The sequence below is a fragment of the Parasteatoda tepidariorum genome, chromosome 9 (assembly GCF_043381705.1).
Source record: "Parasteatoda tepidariorum isolate YZ-2023 chromosome 9, CAS_Ptep_4.0, whole genome shotgun sequence".
NCBI lineage: Eukaryota > Metazoa > Arthropoda > Arachnida > Araneae > Theridiidae > Parasteatoda > Parasteatoda tepidariorum.
This window is the reverse complement of record NC_092212.1, coordinates 64,360,589-64,376,110: the sequence shown is the minus strand read 5'-3', so window position 1 is coordinate 64,376,110 and position 15,522 is coordinate 64,360,589. Positions and strand designations below refer to the sequence as shown.

The window sequence follows — 15,522 nt, the reverse complement described above, 5'->3', positions numbered from 1 at the left end:
ACGAAACATCTATAGTCCTTTTAGAAAATTCTATTTATTGTTAGAGGAAGAAAATTGAAGTTACAGAAAAATAGGATTTGAAATATGTGTTTTTTTTCTTCACTTTCTTTAAAATATAATATATTTTTGAACGAAATAAAGCTTAATAAGACACTTTTTCACTTATTAACAATTGCGCAAAAATAACTAGAATCCTTTTTTTTCTTCTTTTTTTTCAAAACTGTTTAATTATATTCAAACTTAGAATGTATAAAGAAAGCGTAAAGCTGCTGTTATTATTTTTTTTTAATTAATTTTTTAAATTTATTTCTTAAGCCCGGAAATTTTTTTAAAAAATAGTTTACTCTTTTTGGGAAAAAATTATCTTTTCCTTTAACATTTATATTTTAAAATTTTTATTTAAATTTTTTTTACTTTTTTACTTCTTAAAATAAAAGGTTAGAACATGAATTAAGAATACTAATTTTAAAATTAAAAAATATTAATTAANAAGTATTGTTTTTCTATAAATATTTTTTTAGTTTGTTTTGATACACATATAATTTAATAGGGAGCAGGAAAAAGAGTCGTTGAATAGAACTAGTGATCCTTCTACGACTGCTGATTCTTCTACAATCAACGTCGCAGGTAACGAAGCTTAACTTCTTCCGCGCGGAGGGACTCCACGCACTTTTTTTTTCTTCTTCACTTTCTTTAAAATATATTATATTTTTAAACGTAATAAGACACTTTTTCACTTAATAACGATTGCGCAAAAATAAATTGAATCTCAATCTTTTAAAACTGTTTATTTATGTTCAAACTCAGAATGTAGTAAGAAAGTGTACGGCTGTTGTTATTATTTAATCATTTTTATTATTTTTTTTAAACTCAATTCGTAAGTCCGGAATTTTTTTTATATAGTTTGCTCTTTTTGTGAAAAAAATTAGCTTTACTTTGACATTTATATTTTAAAATTTTCATTTAACATTTTATTTATTTATTTGCTTCTTAAAATAAAAGGTTAGAACATGAATTAAGAATACTAATTTTAAAATTAAAAAATATTAATTAAATTTATAACATGTTATATTTATTAATGATCTAATCTGTAACACATGAAGGCTCTATATTAAAGATTTATGTTACTATAACTATTCAACCCGTTTACTCTTTCTGTGAATTTTTAACGTAATTTCCTTAAAATTTAATTCAAATATTTCTCCCAACGCATTAAAATAGTAGTGAATAGATTTCGAAGTTTGTTAAATCGAAGAAGTTTGTTGATAAATAGTTAGCTTTATTAAAGAAAGACTAGTTTACTAGTGTTATTTATTGACATCTCTCAAGCTACAATTAACCAACGTGATGTGATCACGCTTACTTTGACAGAAACTCCCACTTCGATGAATGGACACTACTATAGGATTCATTGCGGTTTTGTGAGAAGCCGGGAGAGCTGTATTAAGATCACCGTGCTCCAATGTGGGGGGAATCACATCGACCATGTCAACCTTCATCTATGGAAAGGTAAACCAATATAGAATCGGGTTAACATGTCTTATATACTAGTGAATTTGAATTGTACTTCTTTAGTTAGGACACACTACAGTATTGTTCAAAAAATTTAAAATATGTTGAAGTGTGCAAATTTCCAACTGAATTATCATCTAACAGACAAATTCTCCAAAGAACAGAAACAAACTTTTTTTTTTGTATTTCGTTTTTTGTTTTTAGAAGAAAAAAAATTGAGCAATTTTAATGGACTGAGATAAATATTTAAATTAAAAGATAATAAATTACGTTAAAGATAAAGTAATCAGATGAACAGTTGTAGTAACAGAAATCTTTAAAAATAGAACCTCCATCTATTATAGATCATAGACGATTAGAAAATTTAACTAATTTATATTTGTAATTTTAAAACTAGAATTTTTAATTCATGTTCTAACCAATTATTTTAAGAAATAAATTAATGAAAAATGTTTAAACGGGGAATTTAAAATGAAAATTGAAAATCTATAAAAGCCTCACAAGGTACAAAAAAAAATTCTTAACAAAAATGTTTTTCCCCCCTTTTCTTTTAAAAAAGAATGAATTTTTGAAGAAATATTTTATGACATTTCATTCTGGCTATGGAATCAAGGAATCTATCGTTTTTCCACTCGGGTATTTATGTTACGTTAAAAATATGTCATTAAGCATGTTTTTCGAGACCCTAAATTTTGCGATATGACCTTAATAGATGTCACAATTCACAGTTTAATAAAATCTAATTAAAATTGCATATCATAGGGAGAAAAATAGCCCCGTTTCAATAATCATGTAAAAATATTTAAACTTATCACCCCTTCCAATATTTTCACAAGTTCGATTCATAAAAATAGAATCTTAAAGAATTCTATCTTTAAGAACCATATAGATAGACTGGTTTATATTATTGAATAGAAAATAAAGTTTTTGAATTTTTAATATCGATATTTTTTTTCATTTAAAAAAAAAAATCAAAATTTTCATAATTAACATTTTTTTAAAAAATATCTCTGATGTAGGGCTCCTTAGATTNCATTTTTTTATGAGTGGTACACAGCGTTACGAAAAATTTAGAAAGGGTACGCAAAACTCATAAGTTTAGGAAACACTGCTATAGGCGATGATGACGTAGTAGAGTTAGGCCAGCTTTCCCCACTCCACTCTGGGTATGATCTCCGAACCCCCCCCCCNCCCCTCCTCCCTGACCATACTCCTAATCATATGCATAGTTCTCCGCCTAATGTAACGAGACTCATTTCTCTAATCTAAATAGTTATGAAATAGAATTTTAGAACTATTTGTTTTCCATCTGAAGAAATATTTTTAGAAACATTTTTCTTAGCCTTGTTTAGGAGCGTATAGCTTTTTAAGAAAAACAAGGAAAATCAACTCTGAAAACACACCCACGATAAATACACACAAACCGCAAACGATTCCGATTTTCCTTTCGCGATATTCTAAAATAGAACTCAAAAATAACTCTTTGTTAATGTGAGACCTAGATTTTAAATAAATAGGAAAGAAAACCAATAAAAAAAATAAAAAAGACAAGGTGAGAAAATTAATTCATCTACAGACGACTAATAATGAGTGTGTGAACAGTGAGATTTTTCTTGTATGACGCCAAAAGATCGACCGAAATTCTGATCAAGTGTTTCACCTTCATTTCTCTCATCCAATGAAAATAAAAATAAATAAATCGTTTGCTCAATTGTCCACTCGTAATCGTAACTTAATAATGAGGATTTAGCTTCAGTGTGATGATATCTGTAAATAGGAAAATTAAGGTCGAGGCCAGGCTGATGTCAAGACAAGCAAGTTCACTAAATAAATGACCGAAATCGGGATAGTAAAAATAAATAACGTTCAGATTTCGGTCATTATTGCTAGGTCAGGGAGTTTCCAAAGAGGAGCAAGAACTAATAATTATTTTAAAAATAGTCGCTGAATATATTGCCATATTTATTTGAAAGTTAGACATAACTCACAATTTTAAGCAACGATAAAATAGGGTTATAATTCGAACTCAATGTTCAAATCTTCTGTAGAAATTTCTAGAAGTTAAATCTAAGATTTTACATTATTTACAAAATACCGTGGAACGACAATTTATGAAACCTCTTATACAATTCAATCAAAAACAAAAGCTTAATATTAATAATTTTTTCTTAAAAAGAAGTAAAAAGTTATAGTTCGTTTTAAAATAGTCGTTGAACATATCACCATATTTATATGAAAGTTATACTTTTATCAGGAATTATAAATTTTAAATTTCCTAAAATAAGGGGGGGGGGTAATTTTTCGAACTATTATGTTCAAATCTTCTAGAAGTTAATTGTCAAATTTTACAAAATATCAAGGAACAATATATGAGACCTCTTACTCATTTCAATCAAAAACAAAAGCTAAATATTAATAGCAGGGTAATTTTTGAAAATTTTTTTAACGTTCTTTACATTTATATCTTCTCTTATATACTAAGTATCCACACGATGACAGACGATTTAAAAAAATATATATCATTAAACGGAAAGAAATAAAACAGTAAAGTTTGCTATATTCTGCTTAGGAAATTATTGGCCTTCTAGTCTTGGTTCAGAATTATTTCTAAATTTTGTCGACAGATGACGCTGCTGACTAGGAAAATACTATATTGCATGCAATGTTTTGTGAAGCATGCATTCCAAATGAAATATGCGTTGGAGGGTTAGTTAGTTTTATCTTCACGCTATGCCCCATTTATGTTACAAATAGTACTTAGTTTATGCGTTATAGTCCTTTAAAAAAATTGTTTTATAATGTTTTATCGGTTGATAAAGCCTTCCGTTGACGGACTGTGCAACTAATGTTAAAACTTGGCAAGGGTGTAATTAATACGTTTTCTAAGCAGAAAATAACGAACCGTAATTCACTATCTTTTTCTGTTAGGCTTTAATTGAAATCTCGCTCACTTTTTGGAGCAAAAAGATGCATTAAAGTTAAGTTTCAAATTTTACACAACTTAGGAAATACTGTTGTTAGTAAATCATTTATTATACTCCCCCAATAGTTTGTTATTTTCAAAAATCAGTTTTATTATAATTTTATAATTTCAGAAAAAGAGCTGATATTAATAAAAATATAGGTATTAGAACTGTATCAATGTTTCGCTGAAAACAATTTTTGGGAAGTTAATTTTGTGAAGAAACTTGGAGACGTTTTAAGTATTCTCCTTTCTTTCCTACAATAAATAAATAAATAAATAAATATTAAAAAAAATAATTAAGGAACAAGAAAGTTATTAAACTAAAATTTTTAGATCGAAAATTTCGGAAAAAAGAAAAATGGAGATATTTTTGCTACTCAGCTTTTAAAACTTATTTCTTTTTTCACACTCGTTTTTTTTAAAAAGTAATTTATACCATTATGTTTTTGTTTTAATTTGTAATATTCATATATTCGGATAATTTGAAAAACCTTATCCTATCCAATTTACATTTATTTTTCTTTCTATCTTTCTAATTTAGATTCAGATAGAATGGTAATCTAAATTATCATTTATAATTAACTCAAATCGAAAAGATACCCCCAATAAATAAATATTCGTTATATCTTTGAGTACATGAAAGCTGATGAGAAACCTTTTTCCCCTACGGAATAAGAAAAAAAGTAATAAAAAACTTACTCTTAATGGAAGATGGAATAAACCGATTGCAAACGATCATCGTGACTGGTATCTAAGAAAATAAATAAAATTCGGGCATGTCGTAATACTTTATTACCTTGTGCGTCGTTTCTTTTATTCGAAACGTGATACTGTAATAGCATTAAAGAAGATTATACTAAGCTCGGAGTATATTGAAATATCTTTAGGCTAAATTCTAGCTTGGAATAAAATTGATAACTTGATTGTCGTCTGCGAAATTTTATTTTTTAATGGTTTATCTGATTTCATGGAAAGGTGGGAATAATGTAATGCCTACGGTCAATGACGATAGGGAAAATATTATATGTCAACTTAAATTATAAATATAATATAGCTTTAATGTTGAATTTGTTAAATGGAATTTTAAGCTGAAGGAAAACTACGTTTAGGTTTGTCCTCTAAGATTTTGAGATTCCAAATCAAATTATGTATAGAGAAAATATGTAACAAAATTCATAACTTTCTCTAAAAATATTTGCTAATAGCAGACTCTATAACTTCTTTATTCATCTGATTTATCTAAACGTTTATTATTGTTGCATTTAGTGTTAACGTAGATTTTTATTTTATTTATTTTTAAATATGATTTTATATACCAATATTGACGCCCGGTGGTTGAGTGGTACTCGTGCCACAGGTCCTGGGTTCGATCCTTGGCCCGGGCAAGGTTGATTCAGCCTTTCATCCCTTCAGTGGGTAGATTAATGAGTACCATGCATGCTTGGGAACTAAACACTGGGGGATTCCACCTTCGGCTGACCACCTGATCGGAACATATGCTCCTGCATCTCAGAGCCCAAGGTCAAGAAAACTGAAATGAGCACCGTAGGCCTTGGCCCTCTATGGGCTGTCGCACCACAGAGTTTAGTTTATATACCAATATTAGTCTGAGTAGAGAATATCTAATCCTTCTCAAAAGTTATTTGACAGGAATAATCATTTAATATTACTATGACGACTGTCCGTTCTTTTAATAATGTGTTTTGTACGAGGTAATTTTTAATTTATTTCAAACGCTTATTTTTAAGATAGATAAATCAGAAAACTGTCAACATGAACAATTTTAGGTACAGCGAATGAATAAAGTAAGAATGAGGAATGAAAAGATACCAATTAATGGATCAACGAATAGGTGAATTAATACGAATTAGCAATAAATATCAGTGAATTTGTTTTTGGGTAAATAATTGTTGAACATTTTAGTGAATTGTCGGATGAAGGAATGAGTTTACAGATGCACAAAAGTATTTATAGACCTACAAAATTCATTTACTGCAATCGAAGACAAAGCGTTTTCATTTTCAATATAATTTTTTAACAAAATGATGACACATTGAGTGCAAATTACAACAATAATATATACCGAAAATGAAAGCGCCAAAAGAACTGGTCTTAAAGAGTCTATAGTTTGTCTAAGTTAAGGAGTCCTCCCGTCACAAAGTCTGAGGCCGTCTGGCGCTATGGGAACAAGAATGGCGCATTTTAGGGTGGGTTGCTTCACTCTAGGACTAACACAATAGACCGAAGAAAAAGATTCCCTTTCTCTCGCCCACCCGACCCGAAACCACTCCAAAGCAGTGACCCCGCACCCCTACTTGAAATAGTCATACCTCGTTATCATTGTCACCGCCACAGGTCCAGACGAATGTATGGGGGAGTTCTTATTTTAGACAAACTAAATGAAACTGTTTGCAAGTGCTAAGGCATGAAAAAAAATTTTTTTTTTATTGTTTATATTTGTATGTCATAAGAAAGATTAGAAATATTACCTATAATAAATATTAATTCTAGAATTCTTGAGGTGAAATTTTCATTAATTAAGCTATTTTTCTTTTTTAACCTTGAATCCATTTATTGTAATTTTAATCTCGTTTACATGTTTCTCAAATCAACCTTAAGGATTGATATAGATTTTATAATTCTCTGATGGAAATATTGTAGTTTAAAATAAAAAAGCATTTCTTTACAGCGTTATGATAACACCAGCAAGGATTTAAAAAAAAAAAAAAGATCCATTCCAAAATCGAGTGAAGGGGCGCTGTTTTCAATGTCGCCCTGAGCACAGCAGCGTCTTTCGCAGGGGCTGCCATACACCGCCAATAAAAAAACAGGCATTTTCATATTTGTGTTTCGATAGAAATACAGAAATTATTTATCGCTGATTTCGCTACGTATAATAATCGGTAATTTGTCATAATCCTCGGATAGATTACATTTACCTTTTCGTAACTGAGTCTGACAATTGTCTTAATTATTACTATGGAGAGGACTTCTTCAGTGTGCCATTTATGTTGAGATGGTGGAATATTAAGGTGTGGGTGGAGGTTTGTATATCTATAGTGGACCAGTTGAAGAATACTGACAAATTGAAGATTATGATGATAAACAGAAGAAGATGAATAGAATACTCGAACCGGATCAGAATTAATAAAAAGTTTTATTTTATATACTTGCAGAGCTCGAGGTACCAAATATACATATTATCCATAAGAATTTCAGTTTTGCATAATAATATTAATAAGGACAGGCCATGGGAGATATATCCCCCACAACCTGCCTAATCAAAAGCCAAATTAAAAAGCACATGTAATTTGTTCCCAACGGACACAGAAGCATGGGTAAGAGATCCAAAATTGGCGATTTATCAAAATATACCATAGCCGAAACAAAGCCAATTAGTACATCCATATTGGGTTTAAAAGAATACCTCGGCGATCATGAGTAGTGATGTGCGAAAAACGAACGAATCGATATTTCAATCAACTCTTTTTTGTGAATCGATTCATCAAGTTCGTTTTTGAAAAAGAATCGATTCTTTTTTTTATTATTTTTTTTTACAATATTTTGTACTCTACACTTTATAAGCTTATTCAGAGTTAGTACTTATACTTACTAAACATCCGCATATGCATTTGATACAGCATTTCGTTTATACAATTGGAGCTTGATAAAATCCTATCTCAGTCGAATAGACACAGGTCCATTCTCACTCGAGTATCATGCGAATGACAATCTGATTGGTTGAAAATATTTACATGCGAACAACTAGCCAATAAGGTACTCGTATGTGTGAGAGTTTTCGCAAGCGGAAAAATNAAAATCCCATTTTTTTTCTGTATTTATCACAAATGTGAATAAATTATATTGGAAATTGTCTTCCTTTTTTGGTAAAACTGTTTTACTTTTTTTCTTCTTTTCTTGTCCAACATTACCGGAATACAATACTTAACAATTAATAGGGGAAAACAGTTTTTACTTCTCTTTTCTTGATGTATGATCGTAGATATTTGAAGGGAAGTAAAACAAAAAACAAAACCAGATTGCGATTTTGTAACCAATAACGCAGTCGCTCGCCAAATGCGGCCACTCTTCCAAACCAGTCACGTGCTACATGTATGACCCCACTTCTTTCCCCAGAAAGAACTAAGAAGCTCTCTCTACCCCTTTATATCACCTCTATGATTGAAATAGCTTAAGGCTAAATTCTAGCTTGGAATAAAATTGATAACTTGGTTGTCGTCTGCGAAATTTTATTTTTTAATGGTTATCGGATTTCGTGGAAAGGTGGGAATAATGTTATGCCTACGGTCAATGACGGTAGGGAAAAATTTATTCGTCAACTTAAATTATAAATATAATCTAGCTTTAATGTTGAATTTGTTAAATGGAGATTTAATCTGAAGGAAAAATACGTTCAGGTTTGTCTTCTACTATTGAGATTTTGAGATTCAAAATCAAAATTATGTCGAGAAAAAAAAACAGTAAAATTTATAACTTTCTCTAAAAATATCTGATAATAGCGGTCTCTATAACTTCTTTAATGATCTGATTTATCTAAACATTTATTATTGTAGCATTTAGTGTTGCACGCAGGTTTTTTATTTTTATTTTTTTAAATATAATTTTATATACCAATATTAGTCTGAGTAGAGAATATCCAATCCTTCTCAAAAGTTATTTGACAAGAGTAATCATTTAATAATACTATGACGACTGTCAGTTCTTTAAATAATGTGTTTTATACAAGGTAATTTTTAATTTATTTCAAACCGTCATTTTTAAGATAGTAAATTTCATAAACAACTTATTACCGGTACGCTTGACGCTTCGCTCTGAAAACTGTCATCATGAACAATTTTAGATACAGCGAATGAATAAAGTAAGAATGAGGAATGAAAAGATACCAATTAATGGATCAGTGAATAGGTGAATTAATACTATTTAGCAATAAATAGTATTAATTAATAGTAGTTATAGTATCCCTTTTAATCTTGAATGCATTAATTGTAATTTTAATCTTGTTCACATGTTTCCCAAAATCAACTTTTAGAACTGACGTAGATTTTATAATTCTCTGATAGAAATATTGCAATTGAAAATTAAAAAAAGCATTTCTTTACAACGTTATGATTACACCAGCAAGACAATTCAGGGATTTTGATTTAGATTTTTTTTTTTTTTTTTGAAAAAAGATCCCATTTCCAAAATTGAGTAAAGGGCGTTGTTTTCAATGTCGCCCGGGGCGCAGCAACGTCTTTCGCAGGGGCTGCCATACACCGCCAATAAGAAACAGGCAGTTTTATATTTCTGCTGCTTCGATGGAAATACAAACATTATTTATCGCTGATTATAATGCGTATAATAATCGGTAATTTGTCATAATCCTCGGATAGATTACATTTACCTTTTCGTAAGTGAGTCTGACAATTGTCTTAATTATTACGTGAACATAAAAATGTTTCAGCACTTTACAAAAAAAAAAAAAGTCTGCTTAAATCTTACTTAAATATAATTGAATGAAATAAATAGCATAAGATATGTTAAAAGTTTTCTGAAGATCGAAATTTTACTGTTGATATAGTTTTTTTTTAAAAAATAGATAAGTTCTATTATTGTCAAAATACAGTTTTGATTTTCTATAATTTAAACTAAAGGAATTCTTACGCGTCAAAGTTTTACTTTGTCTGCTTGAAATAACGTAAACAGTAAACCTAATCAGGGAACATAACAATATAACGTACGTATTTTGATAAAAGAGGTGTATAAAATACAGAATGATTAATCTAAAAATATTTAACCTACTGATTTTAAATGTTTTTATTTTAACCAATATGTTTGATGAGGCTAACCTCCTTCCGCAAAGACAGATAAGTAGTGTTGTTATTATTATGTTACCCAAATGAAAAAATACTCCATCCTAAAGAAGAGGAGGAAATCTAAAATTATCAAAAATTTTTAATTTTTTTAAAATTGATTATATTGTAGCATTGATAATTAACGCACCAGTTAATCAATGCCTATTTCTTTTCACTTTTTTTCCATATAAAAATCAATTTACAATACAGATTTATGAATATTATTTATTAATAAAACATAATTATCAAATTTCGCAAACAATCGAGAAAAAAAATTCTATTCTGAGTAATTGCTTTCCTCTCTATCAATTCCTACAATAATAAGAGAATAAATAATCCAAATCGCATTTTGAAAAAATATTTTTTTAGTTTCCATTAATTTTTTTAGATAAAAATAAATTTGTAGTGTCATGTGGATGGCTAATTGGGCAATTTTCGAATTGTCATTTTCATTTTGAATTATAATATAATTATTAATTAATTTTGAATTATTGCTTGATTAATTGTAAATTAATTTATCAGAATTGCTTTCAAACTTTACACGCTAAGTTAGCTTTCAATTTTTTGGTTATAGAATGGATTTTACAAAAAAAAAATTTAACAAAAAATTTTAAGAATATAAAAGGAAAATTAGTACTATGTTCATTAAAGTTCCAGCAATGTACTTTAATGTCGTTGTGCTTTCCGTTCCCCTACACCTCTTTTCCCCTGCCTTTTTTCATTAACTGCCACAATTTAACGAATTCCCTTACTTTCTAGTGTGACATAATATGTGGATGGCATCTTATAAACGTGAAATGGTTATTTATTTTTATATTTTATTTTATTATTAATATACTTCAGTACCCTCTGGACATGACTCGGTGGCGCAACGGTAGCGCGTCTGACTCCAGATCAGAAGGTTGCGTGTTCAAATCACGTCCGGGTCATTTTATTTTACCTCACTTTAAGCAAAATTTCTTTTGTGAATTTGTTCAGAAGTTTCGCAAGCGTTAAAATTATTTATTTTTAGTCTAAATAAAATTTAAAAAGAACTCATGTATGAACTTTCTTTTATATAGTTTCTCATGAGTGAAATTTCTCATTAAAATTTATCGAATTCCTTTATCACTCCGTTAAATTAAAAGGCATCATTTTCTGCAATTTCATTTTGATTTCTCAATTTTTTTTTTTTAAAGTTAACATCGTTTAATTTTTCTCACTTTATTTCTTACAGATTCGTTCCTTTTTCTTTTCTTTTTTTTAAATAAAATATATCTATAGATATATAGGGGAAAGAAACAGATGAAAAAATTTTTTAATTGCTTTTTTGCACCAAAAACGTTAGGTATTCTGTATATTGCCCTACTCTACGACATCGGTTCCCAAATTTTTTCGAATATGGAACACTAAACAAACAATCGACATTCGTTTGGTGGAACTACAATGTTAATAAACAATACTGAAAAGATTTATCAAAGAAAGATAAATAATTATTTTGAAATTATTTAATTATCTATCGTTTTATAAATAATAATCTTGAAATTTTTTTATAAGCTTAAACGGAAATAAACTGCCATAAATATTATCAGGGAGGAATAGCAGAAATCGTTATCCACAAATGTTATTGAATGCTTATCAGGAAGGATATTCGTGAACTTGGTATTAATATTGTTCAATTTAGTATTATTTTTGAATTAAAAAGTACAATGTAATAAAAAGCAGTTTTTTTTAATAAATGCATGTCCTCTTCATAATTTATTCAATTTATTTATTTTTTTATTAATATTTGTAATTTCATTTATGATTTGTATTTATTTTTATTCCATAAAAATAACCGAAATATAAAATAAATATTGATATACTGATTGCATATAAATATAATTGGGGGACTTCAAAACTCAATAATTGCTTAAAAGAAGTCCTAATCCTCTGAACCCAAGGACAGGTATTTTTTTGAACTACGGTACCTGGACCAATGCATGTATCGTTCGTATTCTATAATTTGCCGTTAACATACAGAATTTACAAACAGAATAATAAATATAAATTTTTTCAAACTTTGTCATCCAATTTTCGGCACTCGTTATTATTGACTTGGCCATTATAAATGACTGACTTTTCAACTTTGCAGGCAACAAGAAATAAATGTATAGTTGAATTCAGTAAAAGAGTTGAAAAAAATGTTCTTTTAGAAATTGCCACAGTTATTAATTTTATTTCAAAATGTTTACTAAGAAACTCGTTTTTACTAGACAATCATAACAATCGTTTGATTTTCCTCAAATAAGTAAAAAAGAAAACGAATCTCAACACACAGTTGAAGTTAATGTTTCAAAACCAGAAAAATAAATTACCATTATTTCTAGAAATCAAGTTATTTAATGTCGAACTTCAATAAAAACAAAGGCAGAAAGAAGTGCTCTGAGTGAAAATCTGAAAACGATTTCAATCTAATCTAAACAATTGCTCTTTTGAATCTATGTGTCACGGTCATAGTTCAATTATTATTTTCTTGTTCATAACGGTCATAGTTCAATTATTGTTTTTTGTTCTACTTCTCTCAGTCGAAATTTGAAACACACCTTGAATTAACTCCTCCGCGATATAAATTTCAAATAAGATGTTGCCATCAGAATACATACAAATAAACTTTTTTGAATCGTTTGCAAAGGGCAAAAAAAGGTTAAAGAACAATAGTGTGAAATTGTTTCCAATCGGAAAATTATTAATACTAAAGCGTGATTCAGGGCATTTGAGATGGTTTTTAAAACAATCAATAGTGATGCATACGTGCCAGGAAGTTCAACTTATAAAGAGCATGTTACATTTCACACTTTAAATTAGTGTTATCATAAAAGCGAAATGGAACAAAAACGTGACTTTAGTTCACTATGATGTGATGCTATCTAGAGGACATAAATGTAAGGAAATTATGAAATTTTCCAAAAGATGGGAGATTGGGTAATTCATGTATTTTAAGATGAAAGAATTGTGGTGGGGGAGTATATTATTAATTTCATATTTCTATAATGAAGCGAAATTTCAAAGACCTTCAACAGTACTTATAAATTGAATTAAAACTAAAATCTGCCATGCTAATAAATCTCATTAAAATATACTTTCTGTGTAATGTGGTGCCATCTAGAGGACTTTGAGGTAACTTTTAAAGTACATACGTGTTAAAAAGCAATGCATATTACTTTATGTAAAAATAGCACCTTTAAAAAATGTGCCTTAGACACTGTTTCCCCTAGCACTTCATTTAGAAAATGTGAAATAACTTTTACAATGTTTGTTTTGTATTTTGCTTCTTTTGTTTTCTAATTCTTTTGTTTGTTTATTTTTTGCTGATCATACTGCTTAACTGTGGGGTACTGTTGTAAAAAAAAAGCGATATTTTAATGTAATTCTAAAAGCGAAATGAAACCAAAACGGAGCATCAAAACTGTAAAGGAAGAAAAAGTACAAAATTTCTAGAGCAGATATTGTAAAATATTATAGGTATTGCAGAAAAAAAATCGAAGGTATTGTAGTTTATGTATTTTAAGTATTGTAGAAGGTATTGAATTTAAAGGTTTATGAATTTAAACATTGTAAAAGGTAGAATGTCTGATAGGTTATGAATTTATAGTATTGTAGAGGAAGATAGAAGATATTGTCCTTTATAACTTTAGAGATGAAAGAGATTTATGGTAGAAAAATATAAGAAAACAAAATTTTTTAAAAATATTCAAAAGTATTATCTGAAAATAAATTTTGAACTTGACTGAAGCTAAATTCTTTAAATTGGATGAACTTCATTTAAAAAAAAGACTATAGCAAAATTACATTTGAGGTGCAATATAATAAGTTACATTTTTTATTTTATTCAGGAAAATGCTTCCAGTTAGAAAAGCCACAATTTTCATGTAGGCAATAAGTTGTTTTACCGTATTGTGCTACCATCTCGTAGGCATTTTTGAAACTTGTATTCTATTTCTCTGGAAACAATAAAGAACAGTTTCGTGAAACAGTCACACGTTTGGAAAAAGTGTAGCTTAGCGCTCCTTCATCCTATTCTTCATTTGCAAAAAAAAAAAGAAAAAAATTTCAAATTTTTTTTAGATTAGTTTAATAGTTCAAATATCAGATTATGTCGAACTCCCCCTCAGAAGGGGTAAGGAATAAAACATTAGATAGGATTTTAATCATTTCAAATTACTGTTAACGATATTTGGTGAATTCTACAATTTCTTTTGAAATGTATGAATACAAGGTTACTGTGCAATCAGAATTGTAGATATAATAGCCAATTTTACTTCAGAAATTTTTTTTTCTCCAATTTTTTCGCCCTTTAATACAAAATTATAACAATTCCATTCTGCAATCACGTTTTTGAGAAAGGTTTTAATTCATATTTCAATCTATTTTAATATATTTTTTCTTTTTCTCTTTTAAACTGACAGTGAGGTTTTTAAAAAAAAATTGGAACTAGTTCGGAATTATAATGGGTTTTTTTTTTTTCTAAAATATAAAAAGCTAGGTACTTATCTTTACAAGTCGATTTTTTAAAACTTTTTTAAAATGCACCACTGTCCATAGTTGGGGTAAAATGTAATGTTTGAAAACAAGGCAAAATTAATGATAATTGAAATATAATCTGAGCAACCAATTACTTGCAATTACGATTACAATTCCAGCCAAGATCGGATTTAACAATTATTAGTACTTGTAATCGTAGAATATTATTATTTGTAATTTAGATAATTAGTACATGCAATCTTAGTTGTAATCTTTACATGTAATCGATAGTAGTCGTGATAAAATTATTATTATCTTCAAAAACATTTTCATATTTTACATCTCAATTCAAAACACTCAATACTGAAACAGTCCGCAGTATCAACATCTGCCGTTGGATTAGAAAAATAACATTTAAATCCAAAAATTAAAAAAAGGAAAAATAATTCTAAAACTAAAAGTGTCTTTTTTTAGTTTTAATAATTCGGTGTTAAAAATTATTTAACAGTATATGATCACGACAGAAGAACAACATTATTGATTTTGTTTAACTTAGGTTAGTTATAAAAAAATTGTCTTTTTACTAAACAGACAAAAAATAAATAAATAAAATCATTTTATCAAATAATCAGTTGACAACATACTCGATATAATACAATTGAAATTTAAATGTAGGTCAGGCACGTGTGTTAAACTAAATAATAAATA

The 15,522-nt window shown here is 28.5% G+C and overlaps 1 protein-coding gene and 1 non-coding gene across 4 annotated transcripts in view; one reads left to right on the top strand and one right to left on the bottom strand.

Annotated features, from left to right (window-relative positions):
- The window catches only part of LOC107450832 (Inositol phosphate kinase 1), an 85,163-nt gene that overhangs the window by 64,178 nt on the left and 5,463 nt on the right, over positions 1–15,522 (bottom strand). Inside the window, exon 1 of one of the 3 annotated variants that reach the window (XM_071185495.1) lies at positions 5,177–5,198. The exons of the other annotated variants lie outside the window; for them this stretch is intronic. The gene's annotated coding sequence lies outside the window, so the exon portion shown is untranslated. Of the gene's footprint in view, positions 1–5,176; positions 5,199–15,522 lie in introns of those variants that run through there. 3 annotated transcript variants of the gene reach the window in all.
- Positions 11,190–11,261, top strand: TRNAW-CCA (transfer RNA tryptophan (anticodon CCA)). Its single transcript has one exon. It is a non-coding gene; the product is annotated as a tRNA-Trp (tRNA).